The 24,214-nt window shown below is 39.5% G+C and overlaps 1 long non-coding RNA gene and 1 pseudogene across 1 annotated transcript in view; both read left to right on the forward strand.

Annotated features, from left to right (window-relative positions):
• Positions 1 to 24,214, forward strand: part of LOC105738490 — a 126,843-nt gene that overhangs the window by 16,397 nt on the left and 86,232 nt on the right. The window contains exon 2 of the long non-coding RNA XR_004032142.1: positions 15,501 to 15,662. This is a non-coding gene — a long non-coding RNA (uncharacterized LOC105738490). The remainder of the gene's footprint in view (positions 1 to 15,500; positions 15,663 to 24,214) is intronic.
• Positions 1,106 to 1,519, forward strand: LOC100586465 (annotated as a pseudogene).

Raw genomic sequence — 24,214 nt, forward strand, 5'->3', positions numbered from 1 at the left:
TGAGCTTAGCGAAGCAAGTTGACTGAATGAAAAACAGCTTTGGGTAGGGAAAATGTTGCCGGGGGCATTCGCGCTTACTAGCACCACGGACAGCGCTTTACTTATACTCATGCCTGGGTGGTCCTAACCAGCTCCAGACAGAATTCTAAAGCTTCACACTTGATCTTCCAAAGCCCCTTTTCTCCCGTCAGATAGAAATGACATTATGGAAGCTCAGTGAATTTCTTTGAAAAACCAACCTGCTCAACCTGGTTTTCAAATATGATTGGATTTTATCTAATATTCTCTGTATAAAGAATATTATATAGTCTATATTTGGAAGAAGAGAAGAGAAATCAAACTTATTGTGTACTCTGTACCAAGTGCTCTACAACTGTTGTTTCATTTAACACTCATAAAACTCCTCTGTGGCATGTGTCCATATTTCAATTTTACAGACAAGCCAAAAGGATCAGAGAAGTTGAGTGACTTGTATACTAGCTAATCATTGTTGGAGGTGGGTATAACTTTTGCGATTTCAGAGTCTTTTTACCCTTTATACTACATAGTGTTTTTTTTTTTTATCAGATGTCATGGTAGGCTTAACTGGAAAAAAGTAATAAACTGGCTTATAATTATTTTTCGGTCTACACTGTGTTTTCCAGATGGCTCACCTCACAGCACACCCTCAACAGACTTCAAAGATGACATTTCACATGTAATACAATAGCACATTTGTCTTGGACAATAGAGTGAGATTATGAAACATTTTACCTCTCTTTGAAACCCAGCTGTCTCTAGGGTGAAACACAATCTATTGTTAATGCTTTAAACACATTTAAAAGGTGAAGTGGATGGGAACACACTGGGCAGCTGAAACGTGGAATTGTCAGAGCCATGTCTTTTAATAAGGTGGAGAATTTATAATTGAGAAGAAAGAGAAAGTTAATGGTAAATTGGCATAGAATTTTGGAGGTCCGTAGAAGGAAATGAGTGGTATCCATTCCAATGTTGCACGTAACTCAGATCACTAGTAATAATGTTTTTATACTCTACTTGGTGAAATTGTCTGTATATGACCTTGATATAAAAGTATGAATAGAACCGCCATCCTCTTTTACTTCAGCGAGGCGGCCAAGCTGCAAACACAGAGATGCAGATCTTTGTGAAGACCCTCACGGGCAAGACCATCACCCTTGAGGTCGAGCCCAGTGACACCATTGAGAATGTCAATGCCAAAATTCAAGACAAGGAGGGTATCCCACCTGACCAGCAGCGTCTGATATTTGCTGGCAAACAGCTGGAGGATGGCCGCACTCTCTCAGACTACAACATCCAGAAACAGCCCACCCCGCACCTGGTGCTGCGCCTGTGAGGTGGCATTATTGAGCCTTCACTCTGCCAGCTCGCCTAGAAATACAACTGAAACAAGATGATCTGCCATAAGTGCTATGCTCGCCTGCACCCCTGTGCTGTCAGTTGCCGCAAGAAGAAGTGTGGCCACACCAACAACCTGCGCCCCAAGAAGAAGGTCAAATAAGGCTCTTCCTTCCTCGGAGGGCAGCCTCCTGCCCAGGCCCCATGGCCCTGGAGCCTCAATAAAGTGTCCCTTTCATTGAGTGGAAAAAGAAAAGTATGAATACAACTAGTTGACTGGCCAAGAGAAACAGTGACCTAACCTTGCCCTCATTTATGCGCACTTTTGCATATGGTTAGGTCTAAGATAGTGTTTATAAGTGAGAAGAGAAGGAAATTCATAATCACTTTTGGGGCTTTTTCAAATTTTTTATGTCACACCTTCCCACCATGAGGTTTGATTTTCTCCATTTTATGAGTTGGGATTTATTGCTCCATGATCCACAGTATATCCACTTCTATATTCCCATGTGTTTTTCAAGATTAATTAAATGGTGGACTTGTTCATCATTTTAGCATCCATATTAGTTTGCTAGGGCTGCCATAACAAAATACCACAGACTGAGTAGCTTAAACAACAAATATTTATTTTCTCAGAGTTTTAACTTCTCCTGAGGCCTCTCTTTTTGACTTGCACATGGCCATCCTGCTGCTGCCTCTTCACATAGTCATCCCTCTGTGCACACATGCCCCCGGATCTCTTGTGTGTGTCCAAATTTCCTCCTCTTTTGAGGACACCAGTCAGATTGGATTAGGGCCCACCCCAATAGCCTTATTTTAACTTAGTCACTTCTTTAAGGGCTCTATTTCCAAATACAGTCAAATTGTGAGGTATTGGGGTTAGGACTTTAACATAAAAATTTTGAGGTGACAGAATTTAACCCATAACAACAGCATCTAAATTATTACACATTTTACTTTTCATTTCTTTTAAAACTGTTATTAATAATTTATTCATTTGAATAAGGATTAAAATAAGGCTAGGACATTGAAATTGGTTGAAATTGCTACCAGTCTCTTATCTCTCTCTCTCTCTCTCTTTTTTCTTATAAGGGACAGGTTTCATTCACCTTGTCAACCAGGCTGGAGTGCAGTACTGTGAGTAAGGGTCACTGCTGCCTCGAACTCCTGGGCTTAAGGGATCCTCCAGAGTAGCTGGGACTACAGGTGTTGGCCACCGTGACTGGCTAATATTTTTGCTTTTTTGAAGAGATGAAGTCTTGCCATCTGGCCCAGGCTGGTCTTGAACTCCTGGGCTCACACAATTCTTTCACCTCAGCCTCCCAAAGTACTGGATTGCAAGTGTGAACCACTGCACCTAGCCTCTTGTTTCCTCTTAATCTACAGTTTCCCCCTTTCACCTTCTTTTTTTCTTTTCTTTCAATTTATCTATTGCAGAAATTGGCTTTATCTGTAGTTTTCTAAAGCTTGGATTTTGCCGAATGCTTCTTTATAATGATACTTAACGTTTTTCTTTGTCATTTGTATTTCTCATAATTTATTATTTAGGCCTAGAGTCTGTATGTGATTCAGGTTTGATATTTGGGCAAAAGTATTTAATAAGTGGTATTACATACTTTCACCAAGAGACACATAATATGGTTGTCTCTATGATTCTAGCAGCCATGGATAATTATTTCATAGATTATTATTTTCCTGGGGATGGCAAAATGGTGATATTCTAATTTTACTATCCCTTCATTTACTAGCTGGAATGTCTTTTTAAATTATTTATTTATTTATTTATTATTTGAGACAGAGTCTTGCACTGTCACCCAGGCTGGAGTGCAGTGGTGTGATCATAGCTCACTGCAACCTGCAACTCCCAGGCTCAAGTGATCCTCCCACCTCAGCTTCCCCAATAGCTAGGACTACAGGCACGCATCACCTGCCTAATTTTTAAATTTTTTGTAGAGACGAGGGTCTTGCTTTTTTGCCCAGGCTGGTCTCGAACTCCTGGGCTCAAGTGATCCTCCTGCTTCAGCCTCCCAAAGTGTTGGGATTACAGACATAAGCCACTGTGCCTGGCCTGGAATATTTCTATATAGAAAGTTCTCTTCATTATCTACTTCATCGCTTTCAGGTATATATAAGAAAGACAGGATAAACCACTAGATTTTGAAATGTATTTATAAATTTTCAAAATAATGAGTTGAGTCTCTAGCATCTTTCAAAGGTGACTAATGATTTTAACATTATTACTATAAACCTATAGATTTAAACATAATTGCTATGTTTCAACCCATTATAGTTATTATTCCTGTTGATGATCAAGCTCTATCTTTGGCCAGTGGGAGCCTCTGCAAATTGATTACTGAATCTTTTTGACATGGAACTATTAGTCTTTGACAAAATCTTTGATTTCTGGTATGACAATATATTCCAGTTTTATCTTATACACTTCCAGTCCTATACATAATATTAACTATTTTTCAAAGAATTACTGGTTTTATTTTTAGTGGGAAATGGTATTTAAAATAAGGAAGTCAGCCAGGCGCAGTGGCTCGCGCCCGTAATCTCAGCATTTTGGGAGGCCGAGGTGGGCAGATCACAAGGTCAGGAGTTCGAGACCAGCCTGGCCAATATGGTGAAACCCTGTCTCTACTAAAAACAAACAAAATTAGCCAGGCATGGTGGCACACGCCTGTAGTCCCAGCTACTCGGGAAGCTGAAGCAGAAAAAAATAAATAAAATAAGGAAGTCTGTCTATGTGGGTTATCCACCTCTTTTTTAGGGCTCAACCTACCCCTTTCTGAATTCGGACTCTATATGTGCTAGGCAAGTTTGAGCTTTTTCAGGTGTACACACAGGGTTTACTGAACTCTGGCATATAATAGTTTATTTATTCATTTTATCAAGTTTTGTCCTATCATTGAAACTCATTCTTGAATAAAGTTATTATATATAGTTCAGTTACAGCAGAGACCCCATTTTGAAAACATTATGTCAACATTGGCCTGTGTACCTTGTCACATCAGTAATGTACCAGTTTTGAACTGGTACCAGTAATGAACCAGTAAGTTCTCATTTACCAGAAATTTTTATATGAACGACATATTAAAGTTATTAAGTTAATGAATTCTGCCAAGGTATTGGTATATATTTGTTTATTATAAGCATTTAAAAACAAAGGAATCTTTTAAAGTTGAAGATAATTTAATGGGCCATTGCATGCAAAGAGGTGTTGCATTAGTAACTTAAGCTACTACTGAAACAGCTTTATGCTTGAATTAGATATGTTGATGGAGCCAATAATTACCTGCTAAATTTGTGTATCCAGACTCTCTTCTGCTCTGTTTTTAATGGATCTAGTGTTAATGTTAGAATCTAGCGCATTTCACAACTGTTGCTATTATAGATGGAATATCAGGAGGGGTAGTGAGGTATTGAGATAGATGAAAACATTTTCTAAAAGTGGCTCACGCCTGTAATCTCAGCACTTTGGGAGGCTGAGGTGGGTGGATCACCTGAGGTCAGGAGTTCAAGGCCAGCCTGACCAACATGGTGAAACCCTGTCTCTACTAAAAATACAAAAATTAGCTGGGGGTGGTGGCAGGCATCTGTAATCCCAGCTACCTAGGAGGCTGGGGCAGGAGAATCGCTTGAACCCAGGAGGCAGAAGTTGAATTTTCTCCACAGCTTTGGATCCTGATGACTTTTTTTTTATTGTTACTTTCAACTTCCTTGCCTTGACTGAAGCCATATTTACATATTACTGATAACATATGCCATGGGCCGGGCGTGGTGGCTCATGCCTGTAATCCCAGCACTTTGGGAGGCCGAGGCGGGCGGATCACCTGAGGTCAGCAGTTCAGACCAGCCTGGCCAACATGGCGAAACCCCGGCCAAGATGGAGAGAAGTAGACTGCTTTAAGACATATTTAAAGAATAACATCAGTGCTTAGCAATGAACTGGAGATGGAAGATGAGGGAAGGGAAGTTGTTAAGCAGGTTTTCACAATGAGAGGTTGTGATCATGGTCACCAAGATAGGGAATGCTGGATGAGGATGCAGTTTAAGGTGAAGATTATGAGTTCAGGTTCAGCAAACCTGAACTTGAGGCATGGTGAACTATCAAGGTGGAGATATCCAATGAAAGTTAGAGAGAGGGGTCTAGAGCTCAGAGAGGAGTGTGTATCCCTAATTTAGACTAATTTACACTAACAGCTGTAGTAATGCAATTTTCTCTATACTGAAATGCAGACATTTGAGTACAGAAAATTAGCAGACATTTGAATATAGAAGAAAGATTTACTTTTTTCAGAAAAAGAATAGTAAAGTATAAAGAATAATATTTAAACCTAGGAATTAATTCCAAACCCTTTTAAAAAAAACTTTTAAGTTCAGGGGTACATGTGCAGGTTTGTTACATAGGTTAAACTGTCATGGGGGTTTGTTGTACAGATTGTTTCATCACCCAGGTATTAAGTCTAGTACTGATTAGTTATTTTTCCTGATTTTCTCCCTCCTCCCACCTTCCACCTTCTGATAGGCCCTGGTGTGTATTGTTCCCCTCTGCATGTCCATGTGTTCTCATAATTTATCTTCCACTTATAAGTGAGAACATGTCGTATTTGGTTTTCTGTTCCTGCATTAGTTTGCTAAGGATAATGGCTTCCAGCTCCATCCATGTCCCTGCATAAGGACATGCTATTGTTCTTTTTTATGGCTGCATAGTATTCCATGGTATATATGTACCACATTTTCTTTATCCAGTTTATTACTGATGGGCATTTATATTGATTCAATTTTTTTTGGCTATTGTGAATACTATTGCAATGAACATACACATGCAAGTGTCTTCATAATAGAATGATTTATATTCCTTTGGGTACATACCCAGTAATGGGATTGCTGGGTTGAGTGGTATTTCTGTCTTTAGGTCTTCAAGGAATCATCACACCGTCCCCTACAATGGTTGAACCAATTTACACTCCCACCAACAGTGTCTGAGTGTTCCTTTTTCTCCACTACCTCAATAGCATCTGTTATTTTTTTTGACTTTTTAATAATAGCCGTTCTGACTTGTCTGAGATAGTATCTAATTGCGGTTTTGATTTGCATTTTTCTAATGATCAGTTGATGTTGAACTTTTCTTCATATGATTGTTAGCCACATGTATGTCTTCTTTTGAACAGTGTCCGTTCATGTCCTTTGCCCATTTTTTAATAGGGATGTTTTATTCTTGTAAGTTTGTTTAAGGTCTTTATAGATGCTGGATATTAGACCTTTGTCAGATGCATAGTTTAAAGAAATGTTCTCCCATTCTGTAGGTTGTCTGTTTACTCTGTTGATAGTTTCTTTTACTGTGCAGAAGCTTTTTCGTTTAATTAGATTCCATTTGTCAATTTTTGCTTTTGATGCAATTGCTCTTTGTGTCTTCCTCATGAAATCTTTGCCTGTGCCTATGTTCTGAATGGTACTGCCTAGACTGTCTTCCAGGGTTTTGATAGTTTTGGGTTTTACATTTAAGTCTTTACTCTATCTTGAGTTAATTTTTGTATATGGTGTAAGGAAGGGGTTCAGATTTAATCTTCTGCATATGGCTAGCCAGTTATCCCAGCACCATTTATTGAATAGGGAATCTGTTCTCCATTGCTTGTTTTTGTCAGGTTTGTTGAAGATCAGATAGTTGGAGGTGTGTAGTCTTATTTCTGGATTCTCTATTCTGTTCCCTTAGTCTGTGCCTGTTTTTTTTGTTTTCTTAACTTTTATTTATTTATTTATTTATTTATTCATTCATTTATTTTTACCAGTGCCATGTTGTTTTGGTTGCTGTAGCCCTGTAGTATAGTTTGAAGTCAGGTAATGTGATGCCTCCAGCTTTGTTCTTTCTGCTTAGGATTGGCTTGGAAAATTAGGGCACTTTTTTGGTTCCATATGACTTTTAAAATAGTTTTTTCTAGTTCTATGAAGAGATTCAGTGGTAGTTTCCTAGGTATGGCACTGAATCTATAAATTGCTTTGGCCAGTATGGCCATTTTCACGATACCGATTCTTCCTATACATTAGCATAGAATGCTTTTCCATTTGTTTGTGTTATCTCTGATTTCCTTGAGTAGTAGTTTATAGTTCTCCTTGTAGAGATTTTTTTTTTGTATCCTGAGACTTTGCTGAAGTTGTTTATCAGCTTAAGAAGCTTTTTGGCTGAGACAATGGGGTCTTCTAGATATAGGATCATGTCACCTGCAAACAAAGGTAGTTTGACTTCCTCTCTTCTTATTTGGATGCCTTTATTTCTTTCTCTTGCCTGATTGCCCTGGCCAGAATATTCAATACTATCTTGAATAGAAGTGTTGAATAGAAACTAATGCTGGAAGCATTAGTTTCAAAGAACTTCTTGATTTCTGCCTTAATTTAATTGTTTACCCAAAAGTCATTCAGGAGCAGGCGTTTCACTTTCCATGTAATTGTATGGTTTTGAGTGAATTTCTTAGTATTGATCTCTAATTTGATTGTGCTGTGGTCTGGGAGACAGTTTGTTATGATTTCCATTCTTTTGCATTTGCTGAGGAGTGTTTTTCTTCCAATTATGTGATCAATTTTAGAGTATGTGCCATGTGGTAATGAGAATAATGTATATTCAGTTGTTTTTCACTGGAGAGTTTTGTATATATCTATCAGGTTCATTTGATCCAGTGTAGAGTTCAGGTCCTGAATATCTTTGTTAATTTTCTGTCTCGGTGATCTGTCTAATGTTGTCACTGGGGTGTTAAAGTCTCCCACTATTATTGTGTGGGAGTCAGTCTCTTTGAAGGTCTGTAAGAACATGATTATGAATCTGGGTGTTCCTGTGTTGGGTGCATATATATTTAGGATAGTTAGATTTTCTCGTTGAATTGAACTCTTCACCATTATGTAATGCCCTTCTTTGTCTTTTTTGTTCTTGTTGGTTTAAAGTCTGTTTTGTCAGAAACTAGGATTGGAACCCTGCTTTTTTCTAATTTCCATTTGCTTGATATATTTTTCTCCATCCTTTTATTTTGAGCCTATCTCATTGCATGTAAGATGGATCTCTTGAAGACAGCATACCAATGGGTCTTGGCTGTTTATTCGGCTTGCCACTCTGTCTTCTAATTGTTGCATTTAGCCCACTTACATTTAAGGTTATGATCCTGTCATCATAATGCTAGCTGGTTGCTTTGCAGACTTGTTTTTGTGGTTGCTTTATAGTGTTACTGATTCGTGCACTTCAGTGTGTTTTTATAGTGGCTGGTAATGGTCTTTCCTTTCCACATTTAGTGCTTCCTTCAGGAGCTCTTGTAAGGCAGGTCTGGTGGTAACTAATTCCTTCAGCATTTGCTTGTCTGCAAAGGATCTTATTTTTCCTTCACTTATGAAACTTAGTTTGACCAGATATAAAATTCTGGGTTGGAGTTTTTTTCTTTAAAAACGTTGAATATTGGCCTCTAATCACTTCTGGCTTGTAGGGTTTCAGCTGAGAGGTCTGTTGTTAGTCTGATGGGGTTCCCTTTGTAACCTGGCCTTTCTCTCTGGCTGCCTTTAACATTTGTTCTTTCATTTTGACCTTAGAGAATATGATGATTATGTGTCTTGTGGATGAACTTATTATGGAGTATCTTACTGGGGTTCTCTGCATTTCCTGAACTTGAATGTTGGCCTCTCTGGCTAGGATGGGGAAGTTCTCATGGATGATATCTTAAAATATGTTTTCCAAGTTGGTTCCACTATCTTCCATTTTTTCAGGTACACCAATGAATTGTAGATGTGGTCTCTATATAATCCTATATTTCTAGGAGGTTTCGTTTATTCATTTTTATTCTTTTTTCTCTATTCTTGTCTGCTTGTCTAATTTTGGAAAGGTAGTCTTCAAGCTTGGAAATTCTCTCCTTCACTTGGTCTATTCTGTTATTAATACTTGTGACTGCATTATGAAATTTTGGGGGTTGGGAGTGGTGGCTCACACCTGTAATCCCAGCACTTTGGGAGGCTGAGGCCGGTGGATCATTTGAGGTCAGGAGTTTGAGACCAGCCTGGATAATGTGGTGAAACCCCACCTCTACTAAAAATACCAAAAAAAAAAAAATCATAGCTGGGCATGGGGGAACATGCCTATAATCCCAGCTACTGGGGAGGCTGAGGCAGGAGAATTGCTTGAACCTGGGAGATGAAGGTTGCAGTGAGCTGAGATCATGCCACTGCACTCCAGCCTGGATTAGTTGAGACTCTGTATCAAAAACAAACCTACACATTTTTGTGGCGTGTTTTTAGCTCTATCAAGTCAGTTACATTCTTCTGTACTCTAGCTGTTTTATCTGTAAGCTCCTCCAATGTTTTATTATAATTTTTAGTTCCTTTGCATTTTGGTACAACATACTCCTATAGCTCTGTTAACTTCATTCCTATCCATATTCTGAATCCTGCTTCTATCATTTCAGCCATCTCAGCCTCAGCCTGGTACTGAACCCTTGCCAGAGAGGTGATGTGGTCCTTTGGAGGAAAGAAGGTACTCTTGCTTTTTGAGTTTTCAGTGTTCTTGTGCTGATTATTTCTTATCTTTGTGGGCTTATCTACCTTCAATCTTTGAGGTTGCTGACATTTGGATTTTTTTTTTCTTTTATCCTATTTGATGACCTTGAGGGTTTGATTGTGGTATAAGGTCAATTCAACCAACTGGCTTTGTATCTGGAAGATTTTAGGAGGCCATCGTTCAGCTCCCAACTCCTGGACTGCATGCTCTAACTCTGGATGACTTGTATTGGGCCCCAACTTTGTTCTCTGGTTCATTCAGGTTTGGAGTCTACTTTGCTGGAGGACTAAGGTGTGGCAGCTCCAGCTGAATGCTAGCGGATTCAGGGGTGCCTGCCTCCCTGCGGGCATTCACCATGCTAGTGAAGGCAAGGAATTTTTGTGGGGAACAGGGGGCTCCTGCTATATACTCTGTGTGCTTTTGCACTGGTGATGGTGTTGGTTTGGGGAGAGGCACTGGCCAGTGCAGATCTGAGTGCCTTCTTGGTCACCTGCAAGCAGGAGGGATAGCTTAGGGTGTGGGAGGATCCTCTATTCTCCATGCAGCATTACCACAAGAGTGAGGCACTGGAGCAGCAGGGCTTGCTGGCTGTGTGCCACTAAGGTTCTGTCTGCAATGGTGGTTGACAGAGGTCAAGGGGCATACTTCACTCCTGTATGCTGGTGGGGCAAGTAAAGCAAAATCCACCTGTGCAGACATGTGCCTGCAAGGTGATGTGGGGAGTTGCCATGGGCTCAGGGGAAGCTGCAGTATGGGGAGCGAACACCCAGGCTGGTGTGCGGCAGTAAGGGCTGTCTTGCTGGAGTTCTCCACAGGTCAGGCATGGTCCACTGGTGCAGAAGCTATTCTGTGGGCCACTACAGCACCCAAGATGGCCCTGGAAGAGGCCAGCGGACCAAGGAGTGCTCAGGTTGCACCAGTCTTGACTGATGTGCAAGACCACTCTGCAGAGATCAGGTCTGAAAACTCCCCTAGGGCCAAAGTCTATTATGGGAGCAAGTTGAGCCTAGAGGGCTCAAAATTCCCCTAGGGCCAAAGTCTATTATGGGAGCAAGTTGAGCCTAGAGGAATCGCCATCCCTGTCCATGCTCTGCTATAGACACTCCTGCACTAAACCCTCTGGGCTCCACATCAGCTGGCTTGCTGCTCTACCACTTTGCTTGTCTCTTGGGGGCTCCACCCCAGAGAGATGTGGGTCAGCAATCCTTCAGTTCAATCAGCCCAGGATGGAGAGTCTATGCTGTGGGCCCAAGCCAGGGGCTCTCTGTCTGGTGACGAGCAGTTGGGGGGTGGGGTGGGACCTGTGGGAGATGGACTGGCCTCCTCTCCTTGGGTCAACTGCTGCTTATTGGAGGTGTGGATAAGACACTTAGGGTCCTTGCTCCTTTATTAGTCAGAGGGTAGCAAGGACAGTTCCACTGCAGAGGTAGTGGCAGACAGGCTTTCAGTTGTCCCTGGAGGCTCTGTCCAGGGAGTTGCTGAGTTGCTATTGGCTTGATAGCTCTGGTGGGGTGTGGCTAGAGGTCCAGGCCTGGAGGACCTGCTCGTTGAGGAGATATGGGAATGGGCACCCACATAACAGTCTATTCACTTTTCCATAGGGCTGCTGTAGTATGCTGGGGGCCAGCTGCAGTCCCTAGTCCCTTTAGATTTTCCAGTACCTGGAGGTATCACCAGTGAAAGCTGCGAAACAGCAAAGATTGTGGCCTTCCTTTCTCTCTGGGAGCTCCATTCCTGGGAAATATAGGCCTGTTGCTGGCCCAAACACACTGGTAGGACGTGGCTGAAGACACTAGTTGGGAGACCTCACCCAGCCAGGAGGAATGGGATCAGGGACCTGCTTTCAAAAGTAGTCTTGCCCCATTTTCATAGAGCAGTTGTGCCATGCTGGGGGTATGCTTTAGCCCCCGATTGCCTCAGACACTCTGAAGCCCAAAGGCTGGAATGGCTAAGTTGTTCTAACAGCAGATATGGTGGGCTGTTCCTCTCCCTGGGACAAAGGTCACATGGAAGTCTGAAACCTCTGTCAGTCAGAGAACACCAGTTGGGGTAGCCGGAGACCCCAGTTGGGAGACTCTACCCGGTGATGAGGAACGGGATTGGGGACCTGCTAAAAAAAGAAGCAGTGTGGCCACATTTTTATCAGGCAGCTGTTCTGTGCTGGGGTACCCTTTCCACCCCTGCTTAAGCTCTCCAAAGCCTGAAGGCTGGAATGGGTAAGTTGCCCAAACAGCAAAGATGGCAGCCTGCCCCTCCCTCTGGGAGCTCTGTCCCAGGGAGTTTTCAAATCTCTGTCAGCTGGAGAACACTGGCAGGTGTGGCTGGAGGCCCCAGTTGGGAGGTCCCGCCTGTAAGGATGAATGGGATCGGGGACCCACTTAAAGCAGCAGTCTGGCCACATTTTAATAGAGCAACTGTGCTATGCTTGGGGATCTCTTTTGCCCCTGGTTAGTTTGGACTCTCCAAAGCCCAAAGGCCATAATGGCTAAGTTGCCCAAACAGCAGAGATGGGGACCTGCCCCTCCTCCTGGGAGCTTTGTACCAGGGAGGCACAATGTTGCTACTGGTGGCTAGCTGGAATTCCAAGCCAGTGGGACTTATTCTGTGAGGCGCTGTGGAAGTGGGGCCTATAGACCTTCTCTGCTGATCTCGCTGGATTCAGCCTCTTTTCTGGGGTATGTATGGGAGTCTAACCTCCTGGGGTATGTTTGGGGGTCTAACCTCCAGCTTTGCCAGAGTCGCAGCTACTTTTGCCCAGACACTCAGGAAGCTGGAGTATCTAAAGCTCTTGGGTCTCCGTGCATGCCTGAGTGGCTGCTCTGCTGAGACTCCACGTAGCTGTGTGTGTCAGACTGAAGGCCCTAATGGAGTGAGTTCACGAGGGCATCTGCTGATCTGAGGGTTGCAAAGATCTGTGAGAGCAGTGTGGGTTCCCAGAATTGCGCATTCACTTACCGCTTCTCTGGGAAGGGGAACTTCCCTTGACTCCATGTCTTTCCCAAGTGGGCTGTCTTCCTGCCTTGATTTGCTCTGGTCTCCGTGGTTCGAGTTGTTTCCTTGATTACTTCCAATGAGAGTACCTTAATGTTTCAGTTGAAGGTGCTATATTTAGTCACCCCTTTCTCTCCTCCCTGTGAGAGTCACACACATTAACTGCTTCTAGTTGGCCATCTTGGCCACTCCTGCCCTAAACGTTTCTAGCAAAAAAAAAAAAAAATTAATAACATGTTGATCTACCACTTATCTCTCTTTAAATTTATTTAATCATTCTGAACTTTTTTTAAAATTTTTTACATTTTTAAGGTGTTTTATTTTAAAAATTCTACGTCCAGCTCTTCCTGGATTGCTTTTATATAAGGAACATATCTCTTTTTTTTTTTTTTTTTTTGTGACGGAATCTCGCTCTGTCGCCCAGCCTGGAGTGCAGTGGCGCGATCTCGGCTCGCTGCAAGCTCCGCCTTCCAGGCTCACGCCATTCTCCTGCCTCAGCCTCCAGAGTAGCTGGGACTAATAAGGAACATATCTCAAGAAATGAATAAAATTCACATTCAAATGCAGAAGAATCTGTTGGAAAAAACTCAGAGGACAGGATAAAAGCAGTCAGAAAAAATGCCAGGAGAAGGCGTTTATCACATAATGTTGCCGATAAGAGTCTCTCGAAAATTTTTCTCTCTATTCATTCTTACCAAATGTAGAAAATGAACAAAACAATATTAGTATTAGAAAAAACATCTAAAAATAATGACCTTTCTGAATGAAGACTGCTTTTTTCATGGTTACTGTTTTTGGGGTACAGTTATATGCTGATTTATTCAATTTATCAAATAGCCATTCAGCAAATATTTATTGAGTGTCTGTTATGTCACAGGCACTCTTTTCGGTCCTTAAAATACATCAGTGACAAAGAGTAAAAGATTCCTGTTCATGGCTCTTACATTCCAGGAGGGATAGCAATTTCTTTTGTAAAGTTAATCACACAACAGAAATGTGAAATAATATTGATGCTGTAAGGAAAGGAAAAATAAATGAAATAAATTAAAAAAGAAATGTGAGAGAATAATTGAAAGAGGCTACATTTTATTGAAAAAAAATAAAAGAGGCTATGTTTTATTGAATATGCTCCATGTTTTATACTATATCATAAAACATACAAGATTTGGCTTTTAAGAAATCAATATCTTCATCAATATCTTCATTCAGACTAATCTAGATTAGATGACTCTGAATCTAATCACATAGAGACTTGTCTGACAAATCCAGATTTTTTGGATGTTCTGCAGGACTATTTGTCAGGATATTTCACAGGATTCCAAGAAATAATATTGGTGTCTATGCTATGATGATTCCTCAGCTCCTCCCATCTGATGAAATATTGATTTCTTATAAATATAAAACATATAAAAACATTTAAAATATTTTTTGTTATATGAGTGAATCAATAATAAAACCACCATCTCAATAATCATAAACTGATTGCAAAGTGATTGTTCATCTCAGAAAAACCTTGGCAGAGTTGAAATAAAAGTTTCAAAATACAGAACTTAGTACCAAAATTAAGGCAGTGTTAGGTTTCTAATTTTGCTATTCACATGTTAAATGAATTTTCAAAATTCAGTAGCTAATACTAGCTAGGGTTTTAAACAAGACATAGTTAAAATGAAAGTTTAAAAAAAAATCATAAACTTCAGTATCATCATGATGGCAGTTTTAGGATTTTAATGTTGACACCCTAGTCTCAAATTTGTACTTAATGTGGTTATATAGCTAGGCAGGACTGAAGTGAAAGTTTCAAAACAAATTAAAATCAAAAGTTAAGAAAAAAATATGAAGGCAATTTTAAGGTGTTTAATTTGGCACTGTAGTTTCAAAATAGTACTGGAAACTTAACAGCAAAGTATCAGATTCACTTATAAAACAGTGTGACTGATCTTTATGTATGGTTTGTGAAACATTTATGCAGTGTCACTTCAGAAAACTCTGCCATTATAGACTTGAATTGGTTAAGGATATCCACTCCTCTCCTTGGCATGATACAAATAAATTACTAAAGAATAATAGTAACAATGATAAATATAAGTGACAATACCACCATATTACTATGAAACACAGATTGATTATGGTATAATGCAATTTAGCATCTCCATATTTTTGAAAATGAACTTGTTTCTCTAACTGGCTTAATTTGGGACAATTTGGACATCAGAAAGAATGATGATGCAATTTAAACCATACAAAAATTAAAAAAGATAATCCAAGGGATAGTAGTGAAAGTCTTCTTTCTAGAAGAATAGCAACTAATATACATAGAACGAATCTTAGAATTAGAAAATCCCTATATTTTGATCCCCTTCCCCAAAGGGTGACAAAACCATTGGTAGACAGTGGTTGGGAAACAGAATAGTCTCAGGACATCACTCCATAGATTTATTCATTAATTAAAAAGAGAAAATGTGCTTTGAGAGAGAGAAAGCTATTACTGTCTTTATCAAATAGGAGAGCCTGATCATGTGTGGTCTGAAGTTTATCTAAATGGGATTCCTGATGGAATGTTTAGTCTGAATCTAATCACATAGAGACTTGTCTGACAAATCCAGATTTTTTGGATGTTTTGCAGGACTATTTGCCATGACATTTCAAAGGATTCCAAGAGAGAATATTGGTGTCCATGCTATGATGATTCCTCAGCTCCTCTTATCTGATCTCCGTCCTAGCTTCCATGACTTTCTCTGTGGTAGTTAGGGTGTGGTATGTGCCACTGAGGCCCACACCTCTTGCTGTATGTGCTGTTTGGGAAACCATCATCTTTCAGGGCTGTGTGATGAAAGAAGAGCCGTGGGGAAATATCTCTTCCAAATTTAATCTTTGCATTATTAGAAAATATTTTGATGACCTGTTTTCAAATATTTTCTTATAATTTTCCGTTTGCATGTATTTATTCTGACAGTTTATTTTATCTTGTATTTGTAATCACTAAGGTGTTAGTATTGTAATATTAATATTACATGATTTAAATTAGGAAAAATGTGTTTTCTTTTACAAAATGGATAGTGGATAATTTAAGTATAGAAAGTAATATTTTCTATATGGGACTATTTCACTCTCTGTATTCTCCTGAATTCTAATTCCCACTGTAGTGAGCTATAACTTTACTAATCAGTTTTCTTACAATCGATTTTAAGTCTATTTTGCTAGATCTAAAGACATAAAGCTAAAAGTTCTTCTTGAAGAGAAGCACATTTCAGCTACGTTTATAACTTGAAATATCTGGTTTTAGTCAAAACTCACGTGTCATACTGAAAAACAGAAGGGAGATGTTGTCTTTTCTTGAGGAGAGACTTCTCTGTAGTTAAACAGCTCACCACATTTAGAGTACATAGACAATACACTTCCTCTTTTGTAATGTATATTTCAGCTTTTTGCTTGTAGAATTATCATTGGCATGGAAGTTATACAGGGGAAGTAGTGAAAAATGTAGCCAATACCAGGAACCTTAGGAAGTGTCTGAACTTCATCTTTTCTGTTGTTCCTTTGCCCTTAGGGGGTGAATGTAAAAGAGTTTGGGCTAGGAAGAGATTGCTTCTTTTATTCTATTTAGTTTGTACTTCCTATCTGGGTATTTGGCAATAAATGACTCATTCTCTTTGTTTGCCCTGGTGTTGAAAAATTTTCCCATATGCCAGAGAAGAAATGTTACAATGACACAATGTAAAATTGTAAAAGGTGGAAAAAGATGAGGTATGGATATAGTGAATGAAGTTCAGCCCTTTAAAACTACTGGCAGAGTAGATTTTACACAGGCTTCAATTAAGTAGACCTGAATGTAAATTCAAGTCTAGCTCTGCAACTTACTAGGTAAGTGACTTTAGTCCTCTTTAAGATTTAGTTTTCTCATTATAAGATATAATAATGCTATTTTTCTTATGAGGTAAGTATTAATTGAAATAGTATATGTAGATTCTAGCATACAGTGATCCTCTAATAAATGGAACTTATCATTAATACATTGCTAGGAAAAGAAAAACACATCAGGGAAAAAAGATTTAACTGTCTTATTGATAAGAGGGGATGGATTTAGAGTTGAATTTTCAAGGGGTCATTTCTTTCACCAGGTGTAGTTAGGTTTGCTCTTATGGTAACAATGAATATGTTTGTTTAGCTTCTTAAACCAGCATCATGGAACGTTAATTAATAAACAGAATTCAATGTATTTGTGGGGCATTTTATTTTTTATGCAATCATTTGTATGTATCACCTTCACAATGCATGCCACATTCTCAGACCACCTATTATGTTATTTTCTTAACATTTTTCTTCAAATTCACTCACCTTTTTAAAAACTTCACTGAAGTCTCACTTAAGCACATAATTTGTAAAATCATGGGTTTGTTGTGCAAGTTATGTTTTTCTAATACACTGTAAAACAAATACCTTAAAAGAGTTACACCTACAGTCCATATACCACCCATAATCATCTCAAGTACCTCCAGTGCTTGTTACTGCACTTTGGAAAACACTAACATACATTATTCTCCTTATTTTTTATAATAGTTATATGAGGTGAATAGAGAAGGCATAACTATACCCATTTTAAAGATGAGAAAAGCAGGTTCATGAATAAAATCTCATAGTAAATTGCTAGAATTGGTCCTGATACTCATGCTTTCTTTAGATCAACCCAATGCTCTTACTGTAATTAATACCAAATTCTTTAAGGAAACTTAGAGCTAAAAGTAAAATTTTTTGTATTTAGACCTGATTATTTTGTGGTAACTTGAATATAGGTCAATATGAAAAAAAATAAAAGAGGAAACAAAGAAACTGAGAACAGATCACCAAGTTGCAGTAGGTTAGCCTAAGATAGCTTTTGGTTTTCTCAGCTTTCTACTGTTCACAGCTTTGTGTAATCCCCTCCACTTGAGTAACTTGCTCCTTCCAATAGAATATGGTAGTAGAGTAGACGTCACCTCTCTGATAAGTTTACAGAAGATTGCGACCTCGTTCTTGCCAGAGTACTTCCTCTCTTGCTGGTTTTGATGAAGCAGGCTGCCATAGAGGCTCACATGGCAGGGACCTGAGGGCAGCCTCTGGCCAACAGCAAGCAGTAAATAGATGCCCTCAGTTCAACATCCCTCAAAGAAATGAATCTTGCCAACAGTCAGTTGTGTTAGCTGGGAAGCAAATCTTTCCCTAAGGGAGATTTCAGATGAGGCCCCAGCCTTGGTACACACCTTGATTGCAGTCTTGTGAGAGATTGTGAAGCAGAGCTATTCTCAGAATTCATGGGTGTTTTAAGCTATGAGATTTTTTTTAGGGGGAGAGTGGTCATTTGTGATTCAGCTATACATAAGTCTACAAAAGTCATTCCAGAAGTGATTCAGTGGAGGTAGAATCATGTGGCTGTGAGCCCCAGGTACTTGGAGTTCTGATAGAATTGTGACTTCTAACACTGGACACCTTTTCTTTCTCTCTTATTCTCGCATTTTTCTCCTTTCCCCTTTTCCTCCCTTCCTTCCCTTTATTCCTTCTACTTTTTTGCGTACTTTTAATTAATAGAGCATTTGGAAACACAAAAGCAATGTCTGTATCTACAAAATGTCATTATTTATACTTTGTATCCACAATGCGCTGCCTAGGGCTTCATGCCTGAGGTGCATCTGTAGAAGGTGCTCAACAAAGCCTTGGCTGTTGGTATTATTGAATCACTGTGGAGTTTATTCATTGTTGTCCATGCCATTTTGAGTTTTCATTTTTTTATTTATGGAAGTGTCTTTATTCTTTTAAAGAGCTTTGTTTGTATACTCATTTTCTCTCTCTCTCTTTTCCTCCACAGGCTATTTATAGCACTGATCTGTCATCAATACCACTTGCTGTCTTGGATGTGAAGATGATTTTTCCTGCAGGGATTCCCTCCACAAAATTAAAAACACTGGGCATGAGGAAATAATATTCATGCTTTAAATTGTCTTTTCTATTCACTACACCAGGGGTCCCCAACCGCTAGGACACAGACTGTGGCCATAGTGTAGTGAATAGAAAAGACAATTTAAAGCATGAATATTATTTCCTCATGCCCAGTGTTTTTAATTTTGTACTGGTCTGTGGCTTGTTAGAAACTAGGCTGCACAGCAGGTGGGCAGCAGGTGAGCAAGCATTACTGCTTGAGTTCCGCCTCCTGTCAGATCAGCAGCGGCATAAGATTCTCATAGGAGCACAAACCCTATTGTGAACTGCACACGCAAGGGATCTGGGTTGTATGCCCCTTATGAGAATCTCACTAATGGCTGATGATCTGAGGTGAAACAGTTTCAACCCAGAGCACCCCCCACCCACCTGCAGAAGAATTGACTTTTACAAAACCAGTCCCTGGTGCCAAAAAGGTTGGGGACCACCACTGCACTACACTACCTAAAAGATTTTCACTTTCACAGTGTTGCTTGCTTCTGTTTTACATGCACAAGTAGCTAAAGCTAGCCTTCTGGTAAATGGAGGGGCAGAGCAGATGGTGGGGGAGGAGTACGTACGGACAAATCTGAATCACAATTTCCTCACTGTATGCCAGCAAAATTTAATAATAGCACCTAAACATACACATGCATATGTAAATGAGTCACACTATAAAAACTTTTAACAAGTACTGGCAAGTCAGATGGCAGACTTACCCCGAAACCTGCCACTCCAATAAAAACCTCATAATTAAAAACAAGGCTGTCTATAAAGCATAACATATAATAACAATTATTTGCAACTGGTACAAGGCTAGATTAGAAAGTTGAAAGTTATCTTTCTCAGGTAAAAATACTTTTCCTATACAGTATGCAGCCAGCAGATTATCATCCATAGTTTGAGTAGTGAGATGCCACTTGCTCCAACAATCAACACCTGCTGACTTTGGTCCAAGAAGAGACTGAGTTGATGCAGTTTCACCTGTTTTGTAAGAACAACACTGGTGTTTTCCATCTATTGACAGAGTGCCTACTACGTTCCAGATGCTTTGTTGGCACTGAATGTGCTATCTCATTCCAGTTTCTTTATACTCAATGAAAAACCAACTACATTTATATTGCACTGAGGGTTAAAGTGGTTTACTGACTTGCTTAAGATTATACAAGTAGTAGGTGGCTACAGCAGGGTTTGAACCCAAGTATGCTTGATTCCCCAAACCATGCTTTTTAAAAAAGCATAAAAGACATGAAGTTAATGAATATATGAAAGCTGTGAATAGATACAATGTGGCCTTAGGCCAGATCATGTTGAACATGTGGTGGGATAGATAAGAGAAGGTTCTTCTTTGTTGTTACCTGGTTCTCAATTGGTTATTACTTTATGTGCTTTCCATATTAAAATTCTATTATTCTGGTCTATAAAGTCACCCACCCAGGCTTGCCTAAACTAATTAAACCCTGAAATTTGGCATGTCCTTTTTTCAGGGTGCCTCTATGATAGGTGGTGGGAATGAAAATGGAATTAAAAGTTTTGTGAAGCTATAGCACTACTTTTTCATTGTGTTCCTCCCTGACTTTCTGCCTTAGGTGTTTACTTTGGTGAGATATCCTGGGAGAAACTGGGGTGAAAAGAAGCCCGAGTTAGGATTGGGGAAGAGATGAAATAGTCAATAAAATTCAAATTCTTGTATTCTGAAATGCAACTATTCTTTCTCCAACTTGGTTTTGGACAGAATGTCTTAGGGTAGCTGTTAACAAAGAAATTGATGACAACTCCCATTTCTCAGAATTTCACCATTCTTTGAAAGTGTTTATCATACTCAATCTTCTAAAAATCCTTAAGGCATACTGCAGTGTAGAGGTTGGCAAACTTTTTCTATAGAGGTCCTGATAGTAGCTTGTTTCGCTTTTGAGGGCCATCGAATTTCTGTCACAACTACTCATCTCTGCTGTTGTAATAAAGACTCACCCATAGACAATACATGAATAAATGAGTATCTATGTTCCAATAAGACTTTTAAAAATAAAATTAGGCAGCAAGACTGATTTGACATAAGGGTTGTAATTTGGTGACCTGTGGTATAGTGAAAGGAGTTCAACTAGAGTTTGATTATGGCTGTGACATTCTAGTTGGGTAGTTTTAGGAAAGCTATTTAATTTAGATTTGATGTAGTTTTCTTATATGTAAAATGGGGATAATAAAACCTGCTTCACAAGACTACTATGAAGAGTAAGCTAGGTAGCTAAATATAGCAAAATATCTGGCATCTAATAGATGCCTAATAAATGGTGACTACAATGATTCTTATCATTGCTATATTATTTTAAACATTTATCTTAGTTTTTTTTTAGGTTGTTTGTTGTCTAACTAATGTATTTAGAGAAAATAAGTGCTGCTGAGGGCAGCTGGAACTGTTTTGCTGGTTCATCACTGAAATTCTAGTTCTTGTTGGTGCTTATTTCATAATTATGAAACTAATTCTTTTGAAAAGAATTTGAAGTAGAGCAACAAGAACTACGAGAGAACTAATACCATTCTCTCTCAGTTCTTATTGCTCTACTTCAAGTTCTTTTGAAAAGAATTACATAGATATGGGTGCATGTGTTTATTTTCCTTGTTGGGTAATCGTGAATATGTTGATTGGCGTCAAACATGGGTCTCACCTATCCCCACGGCAATAAGCTTCTATTGATTTGAATTCAGACTAGTCCTGGTGGCCCCGTGAGTGGGAAAGTCTAGGTGTGTCTAGCTTGGTCTGTGGTTCCAGGAGGGGTTGGATGCACCTGTTCTGCTTGTGGAATGTTGGCACCAATATAGTGGCTGCTTCTCTGAGTATTTGCCTTTGTCTTCTTTGTGAAAGGTCACTGGCTCGTTTGAGCTATTGGGCTGTTTATGCCACATCCTGTGCATGCCACACTGGCTTTCTTTCTGTGGTGTTTCTAGAGATAAGTTTGCCTCATGGAAGTCAGACTCTGGCTTTTTATCATTATAGATTTTTCTAGATGGAGAAGAGGCCATGATCACATCTGAGGATCCTGAGTCATTGTAGACATGTACTGAATTAAAAGAGAATTTTTTGACTAAAGGAGAATTGCATCAATCACAGTGAAGGAGATGCCACAGGACAGGGCCTGGGGTGTTGGCTTAGCCACAGATGTAAGGGCTACAGTTAACAGACAACTTTCAGTTTCCACTATTGGAAGGGATGGTCAGTCCTTCCCTCCTCTATTTTCTTGAGCCCCGTTTTTCACCTTTCTTTTTCTCTCTCCTTTCTTATCATGAAGAATAAAGACAAATGATAACAGATCTACCTTAGGCTGATATGGGGCAGGGAATCCATTTAATAACAAAAGGTGGGTCAAAATTCACTTTTCTCCTTTTGAATTGAAATTATATTGTGCATGGGCTAATTGGATTGAATGCTGTAAACATGAAGATAATGCTTGCAAAGTAGCTACAGAGAAAGAGAAAAAGCCTAAAACAACCAGTAGTGCTTAGGACCAATAGTATAAGTCTTTACACACTACATTTGAACAATACTGTAAGACACAATTTGTTGACAGGTTAAATAGCAAATCTAAGCCCCCCAAAATTATTAAAAAAATTGTCATGGCCGGGCGCGGTGGCTCATGCCTGTAATCCCAGCACTTTGGGGGGCCGAGGCGGGCGGATCACGAGGTCAGGAGATCGAGACCATCCTGGCTAACACGGTGAAACCCCGTCTCTACTAAAAAATACAAAAAAATTAGCCGGGCGAGGTGGCGGGCGCCTGTAGTCCCAGCTACGCGGGAGGCTGAGGCAGGAGAATGGCGTGAACCCTGGGGGATGGAGCCTGCAGTGAGCCGAGATCACGCCACTGCACTCCAGCCTGGGTGAAAGAGCGAGACTCCTTCTCAAAAAAAAAAAAAAAAAAAAAAAAAATTGTCATTATAATTCTAGAGGTATAACAACAGTGTGTAAGTTGCATCAAATAGCAAAGTTAGTCTACAGCCTAAATTGTTTTGTCCTGCTTTTTTCACTTCTATGTGTATTTTTTTACTTCCATGCTAGAGCTACCTCATTCTTTTAAAATTGTGAGATATTCTATAATTTATTTGTATTCCCCTATTAATATATTTTTAGCTTATTAGTTTACTTAATAAGATTTATGTTTGCCTTCTAATGTCAAAGTTAGGAGTCATGTGTCCATTTAACAGGTGGTGTTTTCTTGTGTAACTCCTCTGCTTTCATGCAAACCTTTGAGAATGATCTCTTGAAACAAGGCTAAAATGCCTTTGGAGAGGTATTATAGATGGTCATATCTACTTTGTGCCTATTTCCATGACTTAGCTGCATTAGAGGCCCAGCTGTATAGGTGTAACTCAAAACCCACCAAAACTAATACTGTGGTTAGATTCTGGTCAAACAAGTTGCCATTAATCCAGATGTAGGATGGGATTGAAAGGTGGTTCTTCCACACCCTGACATCAATGTACCAATTTGGCTCTGTGCATTTTTTCTCCCCTTCTCCCTTTACCACCCTCATATAATTGTTTGTGTACATGTCTGGTTTCGTCACTACGCTGATGGCAAGGATCATGCATGCCTTATTCATATTTGTGTTATTCAAGGATTCTACTCTGGGTTCTATTATGGGGCCTGGCCTAAAGTGGTTGTTCAAGAAATATGTGTTAGAGAAATCATACATAAACTAGAAATTCTTATTTGGATTCCTGTATCTGAACAACTAACTTTCAGCTTCTTCAGGGGGATAAAGAAGAAAAATGGGGTTTAAAGTACATACTATTCAGTATTAATGTAGAATTTAACAGCTGCCATCCAAGTGCAGAATCCTCTGTAGTTTCCCAGTGTTAACCTCACTTCTATCTCCAGCCATGTCTCAGTGCTGGGTGACTCTCTCCTGGCATGTTCTGGCAAGACTCTACCTGGTTTGCGTAATCTACATCGGCTTCTAGTTTCCACAAGAATTGTTTATATGCATTTAATTTTAGCTCTTGGGCTATAACATGTCATTGTCCTTTTTACTTATCTCCTCTTACTTTTGGAAGCAGGGCAGTCGTCTTCAATACTTGCTGTTCCTGTTTGGTGTGCTCTTAGATTAATTTTAGCTTTGCTCTTCAGCTTTCATGACACTTCAAGACATTTTCCAGTCATATTTCCTGTATAAGAAAATACAGACTATGTCACCACAAAGGGAAGTGGAGATTGGGGGCATAATTTAATTCATTCAGGGAACTCATATTTTAGTGTGAATGGAAATTAAAGCAAGGTATTTGGATTAATTTACCTCATTTGGTTCTATATTCAATTTAGAGGATAACACATTAAGCTTTTATTCAATTTTATCTGTTATGGTCACAGTGAATCTGGAAAAAAATATATCTG

This window comes from Nomascus leucogenys, chromosome 1a, assembly GCF_006542625.1.
Source record: "Nomascus leucogenys isolate Asia chromosome 1a, Asia_NLE_v1, whole genome shotgun sequence".
In the NCBI taxonomy this organism is placed as follows: domain Eukaryota; kingdom Metazoa; phylum Chordata; class Mammalia; order Primates; family Hylobatidae; genus Nomascus; species Nomascus leucogenys.